Source organism: Micromys minutus, assembly GCF_963924665.1.
Source record: "Micromys minutus genome assembly, chromosome: 7".
Classification (NCBI taxonomy): domain Eukaryota; kingdom Metazoa; phylum Chordata; class Mammalia; order Rodentia; family Muridae; genus Micromys; species Micromys minutus.
In genome coordinates, this window is record NC_137976.1 from 26,747,938 (window position 1) to 26,775,320 (window position 27,383).

Below are 27,383 nucleotides of genomic sequence, written 5' to 3' on the forward strand. Positions count from 1 at the left end.
AATCATTGTGTCTCAGTTAATTTTGAAGTGCAATGTAAAAGATGCTGATATAACCAATTGTTCATTTTTACAAAAAATGTATCTGAAGTTTATATATATAAATAATGTTATGTCATTTCATAAAAATGACTTTCTGGATGAAGTAATATTTTATCTCACAAAAATTCCAACTGATTTCTTGCATGAGAAAATGGAACCTTCCTTTGTAAACTATTTTGACTAGACATGACAGTCTAGGATAATATTCAAATAACAAAATTATCACCAAAACATTGCTTGATTGTTAACCCAAAGTGAAATACACCCTAATACATTCTCTAATATTATTCTATACTCATTATTTTAAATCCCATAGACATTTTTCTTTGTTGAAGCAATAATCATGAAAATATGAATAAAGCCAGATGCTCCTTAGGTCAAGTCCTGATCATGGAGCTCACAAGAACTCTTGCCCTTCAAAGCCCGGGTGATATCAATTTATACTTCTTATTTCATTAAACCAATTATTAACTTATAAATTATTAATATTGTAAATACTTTTGTATACAGAATAAGAAAGTAGCTCTTTCTCACTAGTATTTTTTAAGTTTATCTTTCATCTTCCTTTTTAAAATTACTTTATTAACATTAGGAGTAGTAGTACCTTTAGCTCTTCTTAAAGCTCTTATCCCCACCAAGCAGTGGTTCCCACAGCAAACCAAAAGAACATGGCTCTTTACTCTCCCTTTTCCTCCCCTTTAGTATATATGAACAACATATGCTGGCTCAGAGTTATTATTAACATCATCCATTTGTTTTATTTTATATAAATACTACTGGTGGCACTATGTGAATAAAACAAATAAATTTACATTTCAAACAAAGGCTTTATCTATATGTACATAATCATACAGCACACACCTTACAAGTGCATACCATAAGGCATCTTCTCTTTATTGTACACATACTATACATGAATTTAAAATGGACAGAATCACACTCGCTGATTTCAAGCCAAGAGATTTGGCAGCATTTGCAGTTACATTGATAACCCCATTAACTGAGCCACTGCTCTTGATCATTATGAAGATATTACTATGGAAATCCAGGCAGCACTTAGAATAGAAGATGGGCTATAGTGTCTAGGATAATAAGGAAACTAAAATTTAGTCACTGGAATTGGTCCAATTATATTTCACTATAAATAACATCACTTACAGCAACACCTGAAGGCAATATAAACATGATAGAACTTTTTTTTTTTTTCAAAAGATCTTTCCATGATTTCTCGCACATGATTTCCAGACCAAATGGTTCTTGGTTGCCATCTGAAACAACTTGTAAATAAATTGAAACTGCACAACTAAACCTCTAAGAGCTATATAAAGTTGATGTTACCTAAGCATAAAAATAAGCAACATGACTGTAACATGAATGTTTATTCCAAGATTCTACATCACTAATCTTATATTCTTTTCCCTGGAATGAAGATGACTTCATCTATAGCCTCATTAACCTGTAACAATTTGCAATCAATTCCCATGTGACCATAATTTTCCTTCATTAAAATAATAAGAAGAGGACCGCATTGGGGCACAGAACAGGGCACAGCCCATCTGCGACCTGGACCAGCAGTTCCCAAAGGTTTAAAGATTGGTGAGTAGGGGATCTGAGCAGCCAGGGAGCAGAGAGGTTTCTGCCAAGAGCACACAGAAAGCATACACTTGCCCTGCCTGATCCAGGGACCAGGAACCCAGCATTGGGACCTCTATTCCCACCTGAAAGCTTTGGGGCCAAGAACAGGGCTTGGACCATCCGCCACCTGGACCAGTGGAGATCCAGGGACATAGACCAGGTACAAGGGAAAGGCAAGAACATATCACTGACAACAAGGTGGCAAGAGGAAAGAAAAAGAGCATATCCCAAGGAAACCAAGACAACCTGGCAACACCAGTACCTAACTCTCCCATTAGAGAGCAAACATTGGAATGCCAAACACTCCAGAAAAAGAAGACACAGACCTAAAATCATACCTAAAGACGCTGATAGAGATCCTTAGACAAGAATGGGAGAACAAGCAAAAAGAATCAGACGCTTTTAAAGAGGAAACAAGAAAAACACTCAGAGAACTCAGAGAACTAGAAAACAACAGAACCAAAGAGATGAAGGATTGGAAGAAGGAATTTAAAACAAAATTTGACAAAATAAAGAAAACACTAAAAGAGATAACCATAGAGATAGAATAACTAAAAAAGAAACCAGGATTCACAGAAGCAAGCATTTCCAATAGATTACAGGAGATGGAAGAGAGAATCTTGGGGCCAAAGACAACATTGAGAACATAGACAAAACAGCCAGAGAAGATGCAAAAAACCAAAAGCTCCTAACTCAAAATGTCCAGGAGATCCAGGACACAATGAGAAGACCAAACCTAAGGATAATAGGAATAGAAGAGAGAGAAGAATATCAACTAAGAGGCACAGAAAATATCTTCAACAAAATTGTAGAAGAAATCTTCCCTACCCTTAAGAATGAGATGACTATGAGCATAAAAAGCCTTCAGAACTCCAAATAGGTGGGGCCAGAAAAAAATTCCTCCCGACACATAATAGTCAAAACACCAAGTGTCCAAAGCAAAGAAAGAATACTAAAAGGAGTAAGGGAAAAAGGTCAGGTAACATAAAAAGGCATACCAATCAGAATCACACCAGATTTCTCACCAGAGACTTTGAAAGCTAGAAGAGCCTGGACAGACATCATGCAGACCCTAAGAGAGCACAAGTGCCAACCCAATCTGCTATACCCAGCAAAACTATTAAACACCATAGATGGAGAGATGAAGATATTTCAAGACAAATCAAAATTTACACAATATCTGACCACAAACCCAGCACTACAACGAATTAAAGGTGGAAAACCTAATACAATGAGGGGAACTACATCCTAGTAAAAACAAGAAAACTCTAAAGCAAGAAAAAAAAAAAAAAAGAAAGAGACACAGACACAACTCAACCTATAATAAGCAATAATAGCAGGAAACAGAAACCACTATTCTTTGATATCTATTAATATAAATGGAATCAACTCCCCAATAAAGAGACATAGGCTATCACACTGGATACATAAACAAAATCCAGCATTTTGCTACATACAAGAAACTCATCTAAGAGACAAAGACAGACACTATCTCAGAGTGAAAGGTTGGGAAAAACACTTCCAAGAAAATATCCCCAAGAAGCAAGATGGAATGGTTATTCTAATATCGAATAAAGTAAATTTCCAACCAAAAGTTATCAAAAAAGATAAGGAAGAACACTTTTTACTCATTACAGGGGAAATCTGTCAGGAGGAACTCTCAATCCTTTACATATATGCTCCAAATACAAAAGCACCCACATTCATAAAAGGAACCCTACTAAAGCTTAGAAAATACATTTCACCTCACACAATAATAGTGGGAGACATTAATACCACACTCAAACCAATGGAAAGATCATGGAAACAGAAACTGAACAAGGACAATGTAAAACTAGCCAAGACTATGAACCAACTGTAATTAAGAGATATCTACTGAACATATCATCCTAAAGTAAAAGAATACACCTTCTTCTCAGCACCCCATGGCACCTTCTCGAAAGTTAACCACATACTTGGAAATAGAACGAGCTTCTATCAATATAAGAAGATTGAAATAATCCCATTCATCCTCTCAGTTCACCGTGGTCTAAAGCTGGTCTTTAACAACAACAAAGACAACAAAAAGCCCACATAAACATAGAAACTTAACAATGTTCTGTTAAAGCATAGCAGGGTCAAAGAAGAAATAAAGAAAGAAATTAAATATTTTCTAGAATTAAATGAAGTCAAAAACACAACATACCCAAACCTATGGGATGCAATGAAAGCAGTACTGAGAGGAAAACTCATAGCCCTGAGCACTTCCAAAAATAAACTGTATAGAGCATACATCAGCAACTTGACAGCACAGCTAAAAGCTCTAGAACAACAGGAAGCAGATACACCCAAGAGGAGTAGAAGGCAAGTAATAATCAAAATTAGGGCAGAAATAGACCAAATAGAAACAAAACAAAAAAAACATTGAAAGTATCATCAAAAGCAAGAGCTGGTTCTTTGAGAAAATCAACAAGATTGATAAAACCCTACCCAGACTAATTAGAGGGGAAAGAGAGAGTATACAAATTAACAAAATCAGAAAGGAAAGTGGAGACATAACAACTGTAACTGAAGAAATTCAAGAAATCATCAGATCCTAATACAAAGCCTAAACTCCAAAAAGTTGGAAAATCTGGAGGAAATGGATGAATTCCTAGACAGATACAAGATCCTAAAGTTAAACCTGGACCAGGTAAACCATCTAAATAATTCCATACCACCTAAAGAAATAGATGAAGTCAACAAATGCCTCCCAAACAAAAAAAGCCCAGATCCAGTTGGGTTCAGTGCAGAATTTTATCACACATTTATTGTGGACATAATAGCAAAACTCTCCAAACTATTCCACAAAATATAATCAGATGGAATACTACCTAACTCATTTTTTGAGGCTACAGTAACCCTCATTCCTAAACCACAGAAAGACCCTAGAAGTAAAGAGAACCTCAGACGAATCTCACTTGTGAACATTGATGCAAAAATACTCAACAAAATACTTGCAAAACGAATCCAAGAACACATCAAAATGATCATTCACCATAACCAGGTAGGCTTCATCCCTGGGATGCAGGGATGGTTTAATATAAGGAAATCCATCAATGTAATCCACCATATAAACAAAATCAAAGAACAAAATTACATGGTCATCTCAGTAGATGCTGAGAAAGCATTTGACAAAACTCAACACCCCTTCATATTAAAAGTTCTGCAAAGAACAGGAATCCAAATTCCATACCTAAACATAATAAAATCAATATACAACAAACCAACAGCAAACATCAAACTTAATGGTGGGAAACTTGAAGCAATCCCACTAAATCAGGGACGCGACAAAGCTGCCCAATCTCCCTCTACTTATTCAAGATAGTACTGAAAGTCCTGGCTGGAGCAATTAGACAGCAAAAGGAGATCAAAGGGATGCAAATCAGAAAGGAAGAGGTAAAAACATCACTCTTTGCAGATGGCATGTTAGTGTACTTAAGTGACCCCACAAATTCCACCAGAGAACTCCTACAGCTGATAAACAAGTTCAGCAAAGTGGCTGGATATAAAATTATCTCAAACAAATCAGTAGACTTCCTATATTCAAAGGGCAAATATGTGGAGAAAGAAATTAGGGAAAAGATACCCTTCACAATTGTCACAAAAACTAGGAAATACCTTGGTGTGTCTCTAACTGATCAAGTGAAGGACATGTATGACAAGTACTTCAAACCTCTAAAGAAGGAAATCGAGGAAGATCTCAGAAAATGGAAAGATGTCCGATTCCCATGGATTGGAAGGATCAACATTTTTAAAATGGCCATCATACCAAAAGCAAATTACAGATTTAATGTAATCCCCATCATAATTCCAAACTAGTTTTTCATTGAGTTGGAAATATCAATGTGCAATTTCATCTGGAATAACAGAAGACCTAGAATAGCGAAATCCATCCTCAACAACAAGAAAACATCTGGGGGACTCACCATCCCTGACCTCAAGCTATATTACAAGGCAATAGTGCTGAAATCTGCATGGTACTGGTACAAAAATAGGCACGCGGATCAATGAAATAGAATAGAAGACACAGAAATGAGCCCTCCTGTATATGGTCACGGGATTTACAATAAAGGAGCTGTAAACATTCAATGAAAAATGACAGCCTATTCAACAAAGTTGCTGGTCCAACTGGCACTCAGCATACAAAAGAATGAAAATAGACCCTTTCTTATCTCCTTGTACCAAGCTCAAGTGTAAGTGCATCAAAGATCTCCACATTAAACCAGATACATTGAAACTATTAGATAAGAAAGTGAGGAAAACCTTAGAACATATAGGCACAGGAGAAAAATTTCGGAACAAAACACCAATGGCTCAAGCTCTAAGGATAAAGATTAACAAATGGGACTAAATGAGATTGCAAATTTCTGTAAGGCGAACGACATTGTCAAGAAAACAAAACAACAGCCAACAGAATGGAAAAAGATCTTTACCAACTCCACATCAAACTGAGGCCTAATATCCAATGTATACAAAGAACTCAAAAAGCTAGACACCAGAGAATCAAACAATCCTACTAAAAAATTGTGTACAGAGATAAACCAAATGTTCTCAATTGAGAAATATGGAATGGCTGAAAAACTTCTAAGGAAGTGCTAGACATCCTTAGCCATCAGGGAAATGCAAATCAAAACAACCCTGTGATTCCACCTCACACCAGTCAGATTGGCCAAGATCCAAAACTCAGATGACAGCAGATGTTGGAGAGGTTGCGGAGAAAGTCGAACACTTCTCCACTGTTGGTGGGGTTGTAAACTGATACAACCACTCTGGAAATCAGTCTGGTGATACCTCAGAAAATTGGACATAGTACTACCTGAAGATCCACCTATTCCACTTCTGGGCATATACCCCAGAGACACTCCAATACACAACAAGGTTACATGCATCACAATGTTCATAGAAGCTCTATTTATAATAGCCAGAAGCTGGAAAGAACCCAGATGTCCTTCAGTAGATGAATGTATACAAAAATTGTGGTACATTTAAACAATGGAGTACTACTCAGCCATCAGAAACAATGACTTAACCAAATTCTTAAGAAAATGGCTGCATTTAGAGAATATCATTCTGAGTGAGATTAACCCAGTCACAAAATAACAGACATAATATGCAGTCACTGACATTGGGATGCTAACCCCAGATGCTAGGACTGTCCCAGAAATAACGCACAGAATGTGTGAAGTTCAAGAAAATAACAAAACAAAACAAAACAAAACAAAAAACAAAAAAAAACAAAACAAAAACAAAAAAAAAAAAAAAGTCATGCTAAATCTTTACACACCAAGAAAACGTTGACTAATTCCGGGTTACACTCTGTTTTACATGAACTTTTTGCTCATTGTAATTAGTAAGACCCTAATGCTGAGTATCACACCTTAAAAAAAAGAAAAAAAAAGCTAAGCACTGACACAATTGTATTTGTATACATTTATGCAAAAATGTTTAAGTTTTTTTCTTTTATCTTTGATTTTTAAAATAAAGTTTAAAAAATAATAAGAAGATATTTTAGTCAATTATGACACATAGGAGATAACGCAGCAAAGGTTTCTGAAAGTATATGCATAATTCTGGCCTTATTAATGACATATGTATGTAAATCATTAACTGGAATAAAGAATGGTTGATTCAAAATGATTTCTTAATAAATAATGAAAGTTATACATGTCCATCAAATGATGTTTAAATTATGATGCACACAAATTAAAATGGTGTGTATATCACTAAGATATGTGTAATGCTTGTATCATAAAATTTGTCCTTCAAATAATTTTAAGAATTGGATAAGTATCTATATATATACATATACATATATATTAAATGCAGATGTTAGACAATTTAAAAACAAACAGAAGTAGGATTTGGGGGGAAGATAAAAGAACAAATATCACACAAAATAACTATGAGAAAAGAAGGAAGAGAGCTGCAGGAGGAACTAGCAGTCGTTTCTGTAGTGGGCTCTTTAAAATACAAATAAAGTTTAAAATGGTATTTCCAGGGCTTTTCTTTGTTTTTTTTTTTTTTTTTTTTTTGTTTGTTTGTTTATCTGCTTATTTAGATGGATACCTAGGGTCAGGTGTATGACTTTATTTTGAGTATTCTTTAATCTTTTATTACAATCCCGTTGTTATATCCCTCCTGCTCTGCTATTCTACAGTTCTCAAGAGGATGTCCCCAGCTTCCAGTCCCCACCCCAACAGAACTTTCCAGTCTCTGCTGCCTCAAGTTTCTGGAGGGTTGAGTGTCTCTTCTCTCACTGAGGCCAGACCAGGCAGTCCTCTGCTGTAAATGTATCCAGGAAGCGGAGTGAGTGTTAGGGGCACGGGTGCTACCAAACAGAACTACGGTCATTCAGGCTCTAAATTCAAGAACTGATAACATGCCAAGAATTGCCTGCAGACAGGAGCCTGATACAGCTGTCTCTTGAGAGGTTATGCCAGGGCCTGACAACAAAGATGTGAATGGAGGAATTAGGGAAGGACTAAAGGAGCTGAAGGGGTTTGCAACCCCATAGGAAGAGCAACAATATTAACTAACCATAACTCCAGAGCTTCCAGGGAATAAACTACTAATGAAAGTGCACACATGGATGGACCCCTGGCTCCAGGTGCATATGTAACAGAGGATGACATTGTCTGGCATCAATGAGAGGAGAGGCCCTTGGTCCTGTGAAGGCTTGATTCCCAGTGTATGGGAATGCCAGGGTGGTGAGGTGGGAGTGGGTGAGTGGGTGGGTAGGGGAGTATTCTTATAGAAGCAGGGTAGGGGATTGACTAGGAGTTTTCACAGAGGAAATAGGGAAAGGGAATAACATTTGAAATATAAATACATAAAATATCCAATAGAAGAAGAGTTCATATATGGGACAACATGAAATTGAAATGTTTCTGTATGACAACAGTATAGTCAATAGGAAGGGAAGGATTATGGGGGAAAGTTGCTTTTAAGATTAAGGGAATCCTGTGTAAGTGTGTGCGTGTGTGTGTGTGTGTGTGTGTGTGTGTGTGTGTGTGTGTCTGTGCATGTGATTGGTGTGTTATATGTTTCTAACTTTCTTTAGTTCCTAGCAGGTGTATATATTTATAAAGAGAAAAATAGAAAAGAGAGGGAGAAACATAAAGGTAGATATTGAAGTAAGTAAGTAGCATTTTTTCTGATGAAAGTCACATCATTTGTCATAGAGAAGCCATGTCTTTCACATGGGTGTGAACAAAAGTGTGATCATTAATGTAGTCCAAGAAAATGTTCTTACTCAAAAGAGTTTTCTGTGGCTTTGCAAGTGTGTGATTACTGGAAATATGCCTCGACACCCTAGCATTTTACTCGTGAAGCATAAAGGAAATGGAAGATCTGTGCGATCTGTAAAATGTAATAGGAAACTGATCATTAAATGCTTAGAAACATCATTCTACTGTTCATAAAGACATTAAAGAGTAGGGAATATATGTTTATAACAATTAAAATTAGCTAAATTAATTGTTGATGTGGTCTTCCATGCTATAGATTTGGTCACAATAAGTTAGGTTTTATTTCCACCGTTATCACTGGAATTATAAATCTTAGTCTCAGAGTTTTAATGTGGAAAACAAAACTTAACTTTAAAAAAGTGGTCTAAGCTAAATGATAGTTATTTTATCAAGTTGAACAAGAAATTACTAGAATAATTACTTCTCTATACTGTTAACCTAATAACAATATCAAACAGTGTTACTATAGAGAACTACATAATCCATTGAAAACTGAAATTAGTATCTGGGATATAACAATAAATTACTCCTGGAATGAGTAATTATTTTATTTGGATCTTGTAACTAACAACTCCTTTTTACGGTAAGGAGATAAAATAATCAATAAATATAGAAGTGATTTATTTTTAAATCTCCAAGATCAGAGAGCTACCTTTTTACTACCATGTTTAGGACATAATTTATTTTGAAACTGCTTTGAGTTATTGGCTTCGAGCCCCTGTCCTGTGGCATGTAGGTGTGACTGTGATGAACCAGTAGGTGTCAGAAAAATAGAAGAAAAAGTGATGCTGAATGGTTTGTGCACTATAAGGAAAGAACTGGAGACTCAAGGGTGGTAAAGAACAGCCTGATAACAGGAAACTAGCCTTCACTACCACCAGAGGCCATAATAATGCCCTGGCATGGGATGCTGGTGAGGACAATATTTCTGTCCCTGGTCTAGCCTGCTGTTCAGGACCATATTAATGTTTGAGGGCTGCTTCCTGTATAGCTGGCTTTGCTTTTTGCCTGGGCAGAGTGGGAGCACCACAGGGTTGCAGCACTGGGGAGGACATGCCTGCCACCTCACCTGGGGAGCATGGTAAAGCTGGCCCTGGTGGTGTGGACACAAGAGAGGCTACCCCAGAGTCTCCTGCCCCCTGCTAGCTGTGATGCTCCTTTGTACTGGCTCTATCTGCCACCAGAGAAGTCTGGAGAATTGACTCCAAAGACAAGTGCAAAGGAGAGCAGTCCCATTCCTTGCAAGGACAATGTGGGAGAATTATATCTCGTGCTGCAGGTACCAGAAAGACAGCTGGTTGGCTAACTCAGCTACCACTCAGGCCCAGATTCAGGTCTTCAACTTGGCCCATCCCAACATGTATCCCAACCACCAACTAATAGAGCACGTGGAAGGGCGATCCTTCTAGATCCACATGAAACAGAGCAACAACAGGATATCTGATAGGAGTCCTGGTGAGGATCCCATATAGTTTAGCAGAAACTGTAGACTCCAAAACAGGCCAACTGCTCATTGCACTGAACACTTACAAAAAAAAGTGGTTTGGAAATTAGGGTATATACACTGTGTGATGATACATTGAGACACACTTCAGCTTCAGGGAGATAGATGCTTTGTTGGTGTTTACTTGCTTTACTCTTTATTTCTATTTTGTTTTCATATGTGGAGATGGTTGCAAGCTCAGAGGGCAGATATGAAGGGGCAGGGAGATGAACGCCATCAGGGTGTATGACGTGAAATTCACATAGAATCAATGGAAAATTAAAAAGAAAGTGTCATGAAGATGAGAGCTAGTTAAGAATTGGAGGTCTCATTCTTCTTGACCATGCAGTACACTGCTTTGAGCCAGGAAACCAACTTTAATTGATAATTGTGAAAGTACTCTAAAATGTAATAAAGGCCAGGTCAAAGTACACATTTATCTGTAGCAGTGCATGAAGAAATTGCAAATAGAAGTGAACTAAATAGACATTTCCCTTGGTCTCAGGTGTGCAGATATTCAGACACTCTGTTCCTCATGCATGTGGCATCAGGTGGCATGGCTGGAGCTGAGAGCCCACTCCTGTGATGACTGACTGTCTCTCACTTGATGATGGCTGTGACTTGATGCCTTTCTTCTCAGTATACTCTTTCACCACAAGACACTTTATCATCTGATAAGATCCAAAACTGACCTATGTAAAAAGTTCCCTGATTAAGGTTCTAACAATAATTTTCACTCTATGTGTTTCACCCATAGAGAACTTGGGTATGGCCTTTCTTTGCTATAAGAAATGAAATGTGATCATACAGACATAATTTCTTCATCATGGTTCTTGACTGGAGAAGGAGAGAGGCTCAACGTGGTCTTTGAATTTTGTATCATCTCTGATCTTTTCAGTCTAAGCTATAGGATGATTTTATAATCCAGTGGGTTTTCAGTTTATTCAGGTTTAACATCCTATATTCTGTATACATGATAGCTACATGTCTTTACAAAACAGACCTTACTCAACCTTAGATAAAATAGTGTGACATTCTTTTGGGATTATTACATGTAATTTTGTTCATTTGAAAGAATTAATATGAGATGATCTCAAGGTACATGAAGATGCTCTCCTCCAGTGGAGGGATTCTGAGAATACTTTGTAAGATTCTTGGATGCCGTAAAAGGTCTGTCCTTAAAATTTCCACAGTCCTCATCACAGGATCTTAGAAGTATTCTATTAGGGAACTTACCTGAAGCTTTTCATTCCTCTCACCACACTGGATTTGATTCTCCCTTGAAAGCTCTTCTTGCCTTGAGAATCTTTCCTAAGTGGTGCTGAAGATGAAAAGTGGTTTTATTTCTGATACCAGCAAGCCTGCACCTTTCATATTTCCTACAAATTCTACCAACAAACTGAACACCTTTTTTTGCCAGGTACTTCTACTGGCTATTTTAGTATCAGTGTCTAAAATAAGAAAATTAAAACTTCTTAAGTGTTACTTTGAAGCCTTCCAAGACTTCTAAGAAAATGACTTCTAAGAAGTTACCTTCTGTTTCTCTTTCCAGTATTAGGCTGCCTTTTTTTTTTAAAAAAAAAACAAAAGTTTCATACATTAAGTGTTATTTTCCCCCTTTTATTTAATTTCCTGTAATATAATTTTCTTTCATATATTTTCTTGTAAAGGATTACTGAAATCTTCTGTGCTTCATTTTTTGACTGACATATAATTGAAAGAAATGTAATCTGTTTTCATTTTTATTTATAGAAACAGGCTTAGTCACACTACCAATTTCTCTTCTAGTTAGTTGCATTAAAAGAAACTGTACTCCTGTTTAATTGGCTTGAATCAGTAATTTACTCTACCTATAATTTCAAGGCTTAGGAATAAGGAATGGTGAGACATATTTTCTGTGTTTAAATGCAAATTATTACCCTGTCTCTCTCCACAATGATAAACTTATCAAATAATAATAAATTTAAAAGGTATGGTAATTTCATAAGAATTTATTAAATATTTCAGCCTGTCTTAAAAACCCCAGTTTTTGAGAACACAACTTCTTTTATTTTAATCTTGATTATTAATATTCTTTGATTATATATGAAACACTTATTTCTCTTTATGTAAATATATCTGTCTAAATAAGGCATAAATCAAATTAACTATTAATATTAATTCTTAGAACACACATTACACAGATTATTTATCTTTCTATGTAAGTATATATACCTACCTATAAATAGATAGATAGATAGATACATTTGTACACACACACACACACACACACACACACACACACATATATATATATATACATATATATATAAACATACATACAGACAGTCATATAAGTTACAAAATAGCTATGATGGATGAAGGAACCACAATAGAATTCAATTGTTTCCAAACACCTGAGAAATTGAGAAGCTGATAGTTTTAACTTATCTTTGTAATATTGGTAAGTTACAAACCAAAGTGAACTACCAAGAAAAATAAAGACACTGTTAGGACTTCTGACAAAAGACCAGTCTGCAGGGTCAGAACTGATTTGTCATACTTGGATAGGGCAAATGAGATCAACAAACAACTTGGTGTCTGAAAAGGGATTAGGTCATGAATGGACAACAGATCCAGATGAATGAACAGGAACATGAGCAGCTGGTAATTCTTTTAGGACTTATCAATAGTGAGGATAGTCAAACTGTAACCACAGGAACAGAACAGAGTTTTTAGGCTATTTGTCCTGAATGAAAACACCAATTATTCAGTTGACAGGTCAGCAGGGACTGTCCTCATTAAATTACTCTGTGTCCATTAGTTTTGGGATCCTGGTAAGGGTTTTACCCCTTTATTTTCCACAGGTGTGTCTAATAGGTTCCTCAGCCTCATATTACTTGTATGATTTTCATAGTTTTTTGTACTCTCTATTACAAGTTTACCATAATACCCTGGTGGGTAACAATTGTGGTAGTCTGTTCTGGGTGTGCAGTACCTAAGAGATAGTGCTGTCTTCTCTAGTGTATTTTTATCCTTTATTTTTAATAGAGTCAACAGTTTCTGCAAGTCTCTCAGAGTAAGCACACTCTGAAGAAAAACAAAAACAAAAACAAAGCAACAAATACCCAGAGGTTTCACACAATACACAATAAGTGAAAGGGCACAACCCTATCTCAGCAGTTGCTATCTACTGGACAACTTACCTATGATCTAAAGAATTTAAGGTTCTATGGCTATAGCGAGTCACTTAAGAGACATTTAACTTATGACTCCTTTGTGTGTCTACACATGTGTGTGTGTTTATAAAATAAAATTCATATTTTGTAGTTATATAATTTATATATTATTGTATAATTATATATTAATTCATACAAATGTGATATATTTTATATATTATACATTATAATATATGTTTATTTATAATGTATGGGTTTTAAATCATATGTAATAATTATATTACAAAAATATTAATTGTTCTGTTTTTCAATATTTTTTCTTTTGACCAGGATATTTTCTTTGCAACTTGAGATTTCCAAGTAGATATTAAATTATTCCAGCTGGTAATACACTGTGGATACTTTCTGTGGCAAGTTTTTGAAGAATGAGGTTTCAAAGAGGTTCAGGCAGGTGCTATGGAATTACTTAGCTACAATGAACCACACACTGAATAAACAATAGTTAACAAATTTTCTTGATATGTCTATATTCAAATCTTTGGAAAATTGTCATATTTCCATAAAAGCTTAACATGTGTTCATATTAGACAATTTACTATAGCAATACATAAATAAACCAATGAAAGTTTTTTTAAATCATAACATCTAATCAAAATTAAAATATTCTAAAATAATTTATGAATTCTTTAATATGGTACAGTGATGGTTTTTCTTCATCATAGACTAAACTATTTATTTCTACATCACTATGATTTAGAATAACTAGGAAAACAAATAAATGAACATGTCTGTTAAATGAAGTTGGAAAAAACAACCTAAATATTAGTGGTAGCATTCTTTGGGTTTGGGATCCTAACTTAATCTAAAGGAGAATATGAGCTAAGAACATCAATCAAAGCCCACTGACTGGAGATGAAATGTCATCCAGTATCCCCTGTTCCTGCTATACTTTCCATGACACTTTGTATTGCATCCACTGGATCTAGAAACCAAAATGTCTTTTCTTCCCTTCTGTAAAATACCTGTTGCAGCAATGAGAAAATTAACTACTGCATGTTTTATATTTGTGGTTTCTTTATTCTCGAAACAAAACAGGAGGAGAAATAATAGGTTAAACGAATCTAAGGAAAAGATACCCTTTAAAAATATCTGCTTAGGAAATCTTAACCTCATTTATCTGTTGGAGTCATAGGAAATTCCAGGAGAAATAGATGCAACCTTTGTGAAACCTAAGCTAGTACAGAGTTCTATAAGGATTTCAGCTACAAGACCAGAGGTCAGTTCACTTAAGAATCTTATTCTCCTATGGGTTGGTTTAAGAATAAAGTTCAGAAACAACTTCCCTTACAAAGGCAAAGAATTAATGGTCACTGATTTCTTATTTGCAAAGACTGATCTCCTGGGAAGAGAACAGGACCCTGAGCAAGTACTAAATGGTCTGTAGCCTCAAGGCAAGGTTGGCCTTTCAGTGGTTTGGAGATATTTTGTGCTAAGATTCCCTGAGCACTTTAAAAATGAATCCACCTTCTGAATCTAAGCACTTTCTCAAAAATGTGAAATTCTTTTACTAAACACTACAAACCTTGCTGTCAAGGGAAAAGAATACAATGTTTTTGGCTTTTGCTATTGCTCTGAAGAAAATAATATGCTACTCTATCTATTCTAGCATCAGGAGCATATATGAATGGAAGGATAGGGTTAATTTCTACAAATTTAACAGTAAAACTTTGAACTTGGGGTCCTATACATTCACTGTCCTAGAATCTAGAGATAGATAATCTGGTAGCAAGTGGCAAAAAAATGAAACACAAATCCAAGTTTGTCATACTACTAATAGTATATTATTACTACTAGTAATTTAATTTCCATAGGAAATTACTACTTTTTATTTCATTTTCTTTGGTATTCTATACTTTTTGGTTAATATTCAGTAATTACTGAGTACATAGCATGCCTGCTCTTTAGTTTCTAGGATATTTCACTTAGAATGATATTTTCTAATTTCATCCATTTGCTACAAACTTCATGGTGTCCTGGTTTTTAATAGCTGAATGGTATTGCATTGTGTAAATGAAATGAACCACATTCTCTATGTCCATTCTTTGGTTTAGAGAAATCTGGATTTTTACAGCTTCTGTTTTTTTTTTTTTTTAATAACACTGCCATGGGCATAGTAGAATATGTGTCTTTGTGGGATAATGAAGCATCTTTTAGGTATATGCCCGGGAGAAATATAGTTGGGTCTTAAGGTAGAACTATTTCCAATTATCTGATGGACTGCCAGGTTGTTTCCTAGAATGGTTGTACCAATTTTCAGATGAACCAACAGAGGATTTCCATATTTATTTCTCCTCGTCATCTTTGAGTACATATTTAGCCTAAGAAAACTCACTTTGGTTTCTAGTAACAGATCTGAGGCTTACATTTTAGGAGGTTCCACTTCTCCTCATTCTTTCTTCCAAATTATTGTCAGCAAAAATATCAATACCACTTATGAAATACTTGCTAATGTAGCTTCTCTATAGTAAGTGCATTATAAACATGTTTACATGAACTAAAATATATGTAAGTACATTTCTAAAAGAACAAAATAAATAAAATCTATTAACTCATGTATTTATTAATCATGGAGCAATAAAAGAAAAACAAAGTATACTAAGTGTTCTACAGGGATCAAGTGGCTAAAATAATTTTATAAAGTTAACATAGAAGATGCATTCAAACTTCAGATTTGGTATATTAATATTGGAAGAAATGCAGGAACAGAGACATGAAGAGAAAACTCTGTAGTCAAAAGTGTATACTGTTTTTATTTTCCTCTATTTATTTCTTACTTTTTTTGTTTTACATCTTGATCACAGTCCCACACACAAAGATGCTTCTCCTTCTCATCTGAAACATGGTAGGCTCCCCCTGAGTAACACTCCACACTGGCATGCCAAGCTACTGCCAGACTAGACACATAATCTCCCACCTAGGCCAGGTAAGCCATGGGCCTGTTATTAGAACAGGATCCCAATAAAAGTAATAGATTCAGGGATAGCTCCACACCAGTTATTGGACAAACACATGAAGACCAAGCTGCATGTTGCTACCTATGTGCTGGATATAGGTCCAGCCCATGTTGGTGGTTCAGTCTGTGGAATCCCCCAAAAGTCTAGGTTAGTTGATTCTTCTGGTCCTCTTGTAATGTCCTTATCCTCTTTAGGACCTCAGCTCTTTCCCCAGCTCTTTCACAAGCCTCACAGTCTCTATCAGATGTTTAGCTGTGGGTCCCTACAGCTGTTTCCATTGGCTGATGTGTGGAGCTCTCAGGGGTCAATTTTGCTAGGATCCTTCTGTAAGTATAAAAAAAGTATCATAAACAGAATCCAAGATCAGTTCTTGTTCATGGGATGAGTCTCAATTTGGACCAGTCATTAGTTGGTCATTTCCTCTATCTCTGCTCCATTTTTATCTGTGTCATACAGGCTGGACTCATCTTAGTCAAAGATTTTGTGGGTCAGTTGGTGTTTACCTTATACTGGCAGTCTGGCCTGGTTACAGGAGATGAACATTTCAGGTTCCATATCCTCAACTGCAAGGAGTCTTCGGTATAGTTACCAACATACATTACCTGGGGACTCTCCTCCAATCCCAGGTCTCTGGTACACCTGAAAAATGTCCCGTATACAGTCTGCCACCAAATTGATCTGCTACCAATTTCCAATTTTCTCTCCTCAGCTATCCTTACATCTGATCCTTCCAGCCTAATTCCCTTAACCTTCCTTTCTCATCCTCAGTACCCATCATCCATCCATTTCCAATGTCTATTCACCCTCTGAAGAATGATTCAAGTATTCTACATTGGGCCCTCCTTATTTGGCTTCTGTGGATCTATAGAATGTAGTAGAATCATATTGTACTTTATGGTTATTATCTACTTATAAGTTAGTACTATCATGCATGACTTTTGAGTCTAGGTTACCTTAATCAGGATAAAATTTTCTAGTTATATTCATTGCCTGACAAAGTTTATGTCTTTGTTTTAGTAGCTAAGTAGTATTTCATTGGGTAAATTGTACTGCCTGTTATGAATAAAGCTTTTATGAACTTTGTTGACCAAGGATCTTTGTATGGTACAGCACCTTTTGGGTATATGCCCAGTAGTTGTGTAGCTGAATTTTTTTTTTTAATTTTCTGAGACACTACCATATTGATTATTCAGGAAACCATGTAATATGCTGTGTATCATATATAACAAGATGCTTAAGAAAAATTGAAGTGCTGATATTAGTAAACTTTTAAATATTCTTATGTGCTCTTCTTTTGCAAACACTAACTAGAATAATGAATGCTCTAAATTATCAACATTAAGTAATGCATAGTTTTAATTTAAAGGAAAAAAGAGAAGTATATTTTAAGCCAAACATTAATGACTTTAATTTGTAAGTACAGTATTATGTAGGCTTGAAATGTAAGTTTCTCAATAAAATCAGTTAAAAGAAAGTGCTCCATCACTTAACAAGTCTGTGGTGGGGATCAAATACATGTATCAAATACATGTGTTGATCAGGCCATCAGAACACTATGTTATGGCAAAGTAAGAGGATAGCTAGTAAACACATGGTCCCCATGTTATATGATATCTTCATCTTTTAGTTTGGTTGAAACTACTAATATATTAATACATCTAAAATGTTTTATCTGGTTGTAAAATGAAGTAAGATCAGATAGAAAAGACGGAGATGAATAGCTCTTAGGATGACTGGAGTTTGTGAAAGTAATATTGACTCTTATTTCCAACATTCTAAATGTTCAGAAACAGAAAACTTCTATCTGGGCCCCCCCTGCCCCGAGAAATAAAGTTAAAAATACAAAGAGATTTAAAAAAAATAATTTCAATCTAATACAGTTAAACTATTTCATTATTTGTATATGAATGCACTTATTCTTTTAAGTTTATACACAGAGGTCAGAAGAGAACTTCAGGTATTTTCATCTACTATTCTCTGTCTTATTCTTTAAGACAGTTTCTGTCTGATCCCTGACCAAAGTGAAAGCAATCCTCCTGCATGATCCTCTCTCACATTGTCTCAAATTGCTGTGGTTAAGGTACTTAGGTAGCAGCACTCTTCTGGCTCTTATGTGGACTGTGGCGTTGGAATGAAGGTGGTCACGCTTCCACAGGATACACTTTTATGTGTATAGTCATTTCACTAGAAGGTAATTATTAAAATTAAAATGTATTAATTAATTTAAATTATGTTATGGCATCTCATTTTAGATTTCCAAATTTTACAATAATTTAAGAATTATACATTGTTTTGGAAGGACTATGTAATAGATGTGATAACATATTTACGTGAAATGGATATCTATAGTAATGTAAAATAGAGATAATCTGTCTTTATTACTGTGGCAAAACCAATCAACTTTCAGTGTGTAATGACAGGGAAGAATATATTCTCAATGATATCTCTATGGTATCCTCAATTAAAAGGACCATGTCCTTGAGTTAGTTTGCAGAGTATAGACTTCAAATTCTTTGTCTCACAGGAGACTCTAGAAGAGATATATCAGAAAGATACAGAAGGCAAGTTAATGACAGTTTATAGTAGTCAAGAAAAGAGATAGTGCCCTAAAACCCAGAAATGAGCCTGTAATTCTTATATCTTTAGGAAAAAAATAGAAAAGTGAGAATGGAAAGTTATACTTTTGTATTTAGAAGTCAGAATGTGGGCAAGCTGAACAACAAAGTCTATGTGCCACTGCCTGATCAAGTGGAAACAGAGTAGATTTGTATAGATCTCTTTAAAAGCATAGATATTTCTCTATTTTCTCATTTGTTCTCATGTGTGTTATATTTCTTTTCATCTTTTTGCCTTAAGGCTGACCTATATATTGTAAAACAAGATTTATTCTCAATGCAAAGAAGGGACTTTGTCTCAAAGTACATCTATGTTTTCATCAGAACATGTGAAAAATCCACTGTTCAAATCAAAGGAGGTTGTTACCAAAAACTACACTATTTCTACAGAACTTCAGTGATACCCTCCCACTCTACCAGGGATCCATAGTCTTAGTAGTTTCCACACAATATGCACATGTTGCAGAAGTGCCTTTCCTGCATGCTTATCATCTTACTCACAGGAACTCACAAACTTGAACCTGAAAGTGATTGTATATACACTGACTAAGCATTAGGGAATTTGATTAAATAAAAACACATTACCATTTCATTAGTTTTCCTAATTGATCTATTATTTATAACTATAATTAATTTATATGACACTGTTCCAATTCACACACTGAAACATAAATGAAATTAATTCTATCATTATACACGTTTATGTTAATAATCACTCTTTTATATCATTTAAAATTACAAATGCAACATTTTTCATATATTCTTTTAAGTTTTGCATGTAAATTTTTTCTTATTACTCTTAAAGGAAAGGAAACTTGAAATCAGTATTTAAGAGCACTGAAGTTCTCAACTCCTCTGACTCCTATATTTCTTCAATCCTTTTTTACATGTGTGTATTGGTATTCCAATAGGATAGATCTGGCGAAGTGAAGATCTCCAATTTGAGCTCTTTTCTCCTAATGTTGGGCTATGGGTCTCTACCATGTATGCTGGCTATTCCTGGAAGGGCTCCTTTTGTGTTTGTTTTGTTTTGTTTAGTTGCTTGCTTTTTTTTTTTTTTTTTTTTTTTGCTTTTTGTTCTTTTTTTCCTATACAGAATTAGAGGAAGAGTGCTTCTGAGATGAAGGAAGGTAGGGTGGGAAGAAATTGAAAAAAATGCGGAGAGGGAAAACTGTTCTCCTGATACATTGAAAACAAAAACAAAATTAACAACAAATAAATATAAAAGTGTTCGTGCTATATGTTAACAGTGCAGAAAACCCAGAATTTCACAAGTAAGTTATTTCAGTGGTTTTACTTTTTTTTTTTTCCTCTTACAACGTAATTTCAAAAGAAAGGGATAGATGTATAGATTTTAATAGCATTTTGGCATAACACTATATGAATATATTTTTGTCAGTACTTAATTGTTTTAGAGGTTGATAGCATGCATTGAAATTCCACTTGTTACTTTAAGCATCAAGTACATGTAGAACAGAACGTAACATGAAAACAGTCAGTTTCTTGTGTTCTTAGCTTTTTTGTTTATTTGATATTTAATATAAAAATGTAATATATATAAATATTATTTAGAAAAAAACAATTATTGGGAAATTACAACATGGATATTATTGTAACTTAAACGTTACTTTTATTATTTCAGAATTATTTCTTTTATTTGATGAATAGGAGGATTCTGTTTGCATGTACATATCTATATTGTGTGTGTTCCTTATATCAAAAAGATCAGAAAAGTGTCCCAAATCCCCTCAACTGTAGTTATGGGCAATTGTGGCTCATCACATATATGGACTCTGAAAATATATTTGCAGGAATATCAGGCAATCTTAATCATTGAGTCAATTTTCTAGCCCCAAAGACTTAAGTATTTAAAAATTCTCATTGTGAGAGAATAGCATATTTATTGCATTCAAAAGTATACATAACTTTTTAATTTCTTAATTATCTGGTAATACTCAGTAAATATTTTGAACTTAATTAGAAAACATATTTATATTATACAAATGACTCAAAATTTCAGAATATTTATTTATATAAAATTATAAGGTTCATAATTTTAGGGCAGGGGGGCTAGCCAGACTGAATTTACACAGACCCATGGCAACTGACATTGGTCACACAGAGACACATAGCAGAAAATATGAATTTTAAATGTGAAAAGACTTCCTTGTGTGATGTGTTTATAGAAAGATAAAGACAGTAGGGGTTATGCTCTATGGAGCATGGTGAGGTGTGGGAAAAGGGGATAGATCTGCTGGTCTCATATTGTGTCATCCTTTTTGAGGGACCAGCCACAAGAATATTTAGTATAAAATAGAGTTTATTCAGGGCATGGGGAGGGGAGAAAGAGGATAGTAGAGGCAGATGAAGGGGACCACAAGCCAGCCTTGAGTATGTAGAGAGAAAAGGAGGAAGAGAATTCGGGGAGAAGGGACAATGGGAAATAAAGTAAGAGAGCAAGAGAGCAAGAAGGGGACAAACAGCCCATTTTATAGTTTCAGGCATACCTGGCTGTTACCAGGTAATTATGGGGCAGAGCTTAAACAGAATGATAACATTATAGTCCCATGATGTTTTATTTTTTTAATTTTACTGGATATTCTTTGTATTAATATTTCAAGTGTTATATACCCTTCCTGGCACACTTCCCTCCATCCTCCCGCTCAACTTGATTCCATGAAGTTGCTCCCTCTCCCAATCACTCTCTCCACTTCAGTGCCTTGGCTGATGATGATGTTCTTCCCATGAGGGTGCAAACCTCTCCACTATTTCAGTCCTTTCTTTAGCTATTTCATTGGAGTCCCAGTGTTCAATCTGATGTTTAGCTGCAATGATCTTCATCTATATCTGTATGACTCTGGGAGAGACTCTGAGAAGACATCCATGTCTGAGTCCTGCCAGTAAACACTTCTTGGCATCAGCAATAGTGCTTGGGTTTGGTGGCTGCACATGTGGTGGTTCTCCTGGTGAGGCATTCTCTGTAGATCTTTTCTTCAATCCCTGCTCCTCTATTTAATCTTTTATTTCCTCCCATTTTGTTCTCCACTCTAAGAAAGACTAAGGCATCCACATTCTGGTTTTCCTATTTGAGCTTCATAAGTTCTGTGGATGGTTTCTTGGGTATTCTGAGCTCTTTTTTTGAAGGAGGAGTAGGGGCAGAATATGTTTATAAGTGAATGCATAACATGAGTTTCTTTTGTGACTGGATTACCTCACTCAAGAGGTCTCATGCTGTCCTAACACTAGCATCAGGGCATGCATCAGAGTCTGGGACAGGCCAGGGATAGTCAGTACTTAGACCCTTCCTGGCCATAGCCTTTTCACACAGTGAAATACTCATCCCTGCCTCCAGTGGGCACACGCAGGGAAAGGTGGATAACTCTGGCACATGTAGGAAGTGTGAGGAATTGGCTCCATATGTTCATGTAGATTATAACATAAACAAAACATAAAACATTGGCCACCATTTCTCTAATTGATCTTGTAGGCAAGATAGATTATATAAGTCAAATATTTTGAGGTTGCCCTGATTTCCAAGTTTTTCTTTTCCTCTATCCCTTCAGAGAATATATATCTAACCCTGACCTTCAAAGTTTCAGGGATAACTATAGAAGATTTGAACTAAAATATGTAAGATAGAGAGACTATTAATGACTACAATGAAACAGTATATTCAGGACAAAGAAGAGCACTTACAAATATGAACATGGACACATAGTAATGTGACAGCTTGCATGATGACTAAGTCCATACAAGGCTGAATCCCATCAAAGATGAATGTGAGTTAAGCATGACATTCCTGACCCTTCATAGGAACTATTATATATTCTTAGCTTCTGGGAGAGGAAGGATCAGTTTTTTCCTAAAAGGATAGCCCCTAAATCAATCACACTTTAGTGGAAAGACAACACAATTTGAATAACACAAAGTAGCCTTGGTAGAGAGCAAATGAAATGCAAAGTTTGGTGAATACAGAGAGGCAAGAACTGGGGAAAAGTTAAGGGAGAGAATTTGAACATGAACAAAAACATTTGTATGAAATGTTCAAAAATCTAATGAACATATGGAGTCATAAGAGAAAATTAAACAAATAAACATGGCACATTTTATTAATGTAACTTATAGAACTATATACAGTAGTGTTTAGGTCATGTTTATAAACATTTTCAACAAAATCAGAGTTTATTTTTAAATCTTCTAATTGCAAAAATAAATTTTCAGTTCTTTTAAACAGATAGTTTTTTATCAAGCAAAAATGCGGAATAATAACATATTTGATTTAGTTTGGATGTCCCCAAATGTCTCACCAATTATATAACCTTAGTTTGCTTATATAAACCAACAGCTAATTTAAACAATTAATATTCAGACTCCCTAAGTGGATAAAAGAAGAATACAAACATAAATTTGTGAGCACATACAAAGGAAGGAAAATCAACAGTGAGTTGGCTGTAGACCAGAGTGGAATTAACAATGTAAAAGTTAATTATCTCTACTCTCTGAGAGAAGGAGGGGGAGGGGTGAGAATTGTAAGAGGGACAATGCTTACATTAAAGCCTCCCCCATATATTTATCAAGGAAGAGTCATAGGATGTCACTCACACAAAGAAATGGTCTCCTAAATAGACCCATATAGACCTTCATTCATATACATCTTTAACATGAACGATTCTAAATATTTTTGCATGAAGACCTCTCTCAAACCAATAAATTCATTTGTGCCAAAGCTTTCACAAGATTGATATTTAATTATGTTTCTATTGAAATGTATCAAAGTATTCAGATGATTCTGGAAATGCACATATACACAATAAGAAATGAGATTTATGAAATATTTTCAACAGATATTTATCTATTACATTCTAATTGTTGCAAGTAAAAATGAAAGTAATTTTTTCCCTAAAAATGAAATCTTTGCACTATTATTTTTGCTTTAAAGCTTTATAAAATACAATAAAACAAAAACAAAACAAAAGAACAACAACAAAAAAGCAAGTAGTGAATTCTAATTAATAGTAAGTATGGTGATAGTGATTATGATGATTACAATACAAAGAATGATGCTGCACTCTAGAATGCCCCCCAGACACACCCACCCTCCACACACACAAAACAATACTAAGACATCTGAAAACTTGCCCAACTTCCCAGACAAGAAGGCTGTATTAAATGAGGCAACAGGTTTTCATTTTTAGAAATTTTATGAACATGTGTAAGCACATAATATATGTGAAGATGTACTGGCTGACTTTCTGTCAACTTGCCACCAACTGGAGTTATCAAAGAGAATGGAGCCTCAGTTGAGGAAATGCCTCCATGAGATCTCCAGCTATAAGGCATTTCTTCAACTAATGATCAACAGGAGAGGACCCAGTCCATTGTGTGTGGTGGCATCCCTAGGCTGGTAGACCTGGGTTCTATAAGAAAGCAAGCTTGGAAAGACAGAGGAAGCAAGTCAGTAAGTAACACCCTTCTATGGCCTCTGCATCAGATCCTGAACCTGACCTGCTTGGTTTCACATCCAGTCTTTCATGATGAACAACAATGTGGAAATTGTAATCTGAATAAACCTTTTCCTCCCCAACTTGCTTCTTGGTCATGATGTTTTGTGCAGTAATAGAAACCCTGACTAAGACAGAAAAAAATATATGAAATAATTCTGTATAAATAGCCAAAAAGAGTGAATAAATCTGTCTCAACCACTTTAAAGAAGTGTCATAGACACATTGCCTTAAAAAAGTAAACTGTGTGTTTTCACTGTTCTGGGGGCAACAAAACCAAGATCCCAAGGCCTGTGCATTTATTCCTTGATAGTGTCTTCTTGGAGCACAATCATTTATTTTGTTGTTTTCCTGTACACAAAGTAAGACAGCACAACCCTCCTCTTTAAGCTCACCAGTCCTGTTGTTCCACCTAGCATCATCTAATTTCATCTACACTGTCTCCATTCTAAAACATGATACATTGTTTAAAAGTGGATGCTTTGGCATACAAACTCTGTAAGACACAGAAATATTTCTTTCACAACCATAGGAATTACTAAGGAGTAATTAGATGTTGAAGAATTAGAAATGATTAATCAAGTTTTAACTGTGTTTGAGACCTTTTCATTCATCAGAATTTCATAAAGTATTTCGAAATTCAGGCTTTATAAATGATAGACAATGAAACTAGAGTCTGAGTATTGTAGCATTTGGTTCATTTAAGAACAACAGTGAAGAATGGAGAGATGGATAGGTGGTTAAATACACGAGCTACTCTATCAGAAGTCCTGAATTCAGCTCTCAGCCACATGGTAGATTATAACTATCTGTAATGAGTTCTGATGCCCTCTTCTGGAATGCAAGTATACATGCAAATTAAACACTAAGATGCATAAAATGAATGTCTTTTTAAAGACAGAAAGAAAGAAGGAAAGAAAGAAAGAAAGAAAGAAAGAAAGAAAGAAGGAAAGAAAGAAAGAAAAAAAGAAAGAAAGAAAGGAAGGAAGAAAGGAAGGAAATAAAAGAAGGAAGGAAGAAAAGAAGGAAGGAAGGAAGGCAGAAGGAAAGGAAAAGAGGAAGGAAGGAAGAAAAAGAAAGAAAGAAAGGAAGGAAGGAAGAAAAAGAAAGAAAGAAAGAAAGGAAGGAAGGAAGGAAAAAGAGGCTGGAGAGATTGCTCAGTAGTTAAAAGCAGTGACTGCTCTTCCAGAAGTCCTGAGTTAAATACCCAGAAACTACATGGTAGCTCACAGCCATTTGCAGTGGGATCCAATGCCATATTCTGGTATGTCTGAAGACAGCTACTCTGTACTCATAAAAAGTAAATAAATCTTAATAGAAAGAATAACAATGAGGTAGAAGACAAGGAACTTAAAAGCAGTCAAGGAAAACATCCCATTGCTCCATCTCTTCCTTCTGCCAGTGGTCCTTTGCATCTTCAGGACTTTACTTTTCCTTTTCCCCAATTTTCTTTCCAGATTGAAAAACTGTTTTTAGGTTTAAGAGTGTTTTGCCTGCATACATGTATATGTAACAGATGCATGTTTCTACACACTCAAGTTAGAATAAGGTATCAGATTTCATTTTCCCCTTTTTAAATTCTTTTTATTAGATATTTTATGTATTTACATTTCAAGTGTTATCTTCTTCCCCCCTCTCCCATCCCTCCATTCCCTACTTCAATGAAAATGCTTCAATTCCCACCCATACACTCCCTCTTCACTGCTATGTCATTCCTCTATCATCTTGGATGTAAACCAACACATGGAAGATGGCAAATTAAGCTTATCCATGTACATGTGTGCTATAAATGTTATTAGCTACTAGGCTATCTCTCCAGCCCCCATAATTTGCAACCTTTAAATAAAGAAAAGAAAAAATAAGGATGTGTTATTACTTTCCCTCTATAAACAGTGGCATGATGCTTATGTTCAAACTATTTAAATATTACTGCCTTTCAAAACTAATTTTTTTAATTATAAGATGGGAGATAAAAAAGAACTGGGATGTGAGGGAACAGACTAATGAGAAAAAAAGCACAGTAAATGCTCACTTTTGAAACAAACTTTATAAATTACTAAAAATTAAAAATAGATGACAGAATTAAAAAGAGGCCCAGATAAATCATAAAATAGATGTTTAATTCTGAATAGTGAAGACATGAATGTATATTTAATATTGAAAAACTTATTCTTGTAGTCTCAAATGAGATTATAAAGAAAAATCTGTTTTAGCATACACCAAAAAGTACAATGTGTTGTCATTATACCACAGGCTTTGTTCAAGACAAATTAACTGGGATAAATGACAAAATCTCAGATTAATGTTAATTTCAAGATAAACGTGATAAGTGGATATATGCCTACAAATCTTTTAAATGTCTACTACCTCTATTTTCAGTGCTAAATGACATTAATTCATGATGCTCTACATAATATATCCTTTGATGCCAAGTAGTCTAAGATTTTCTTAATATAGTTTACTTATTAAATTAAGACAAAAGAAATGAATGTAATGAGGCCTTTAACCCTTACCACTAACCTGGATGGTATTTTTTATATAAAGTATCTTTGCATTATTAATTATATTTTAATAATTATAATTGGATATGATAATCACTACCTAACATCTAGTTAAGTGAAATATTTAAATACAATCTTGTATTTTAGATGCCTTTTCTCTAATCATAAT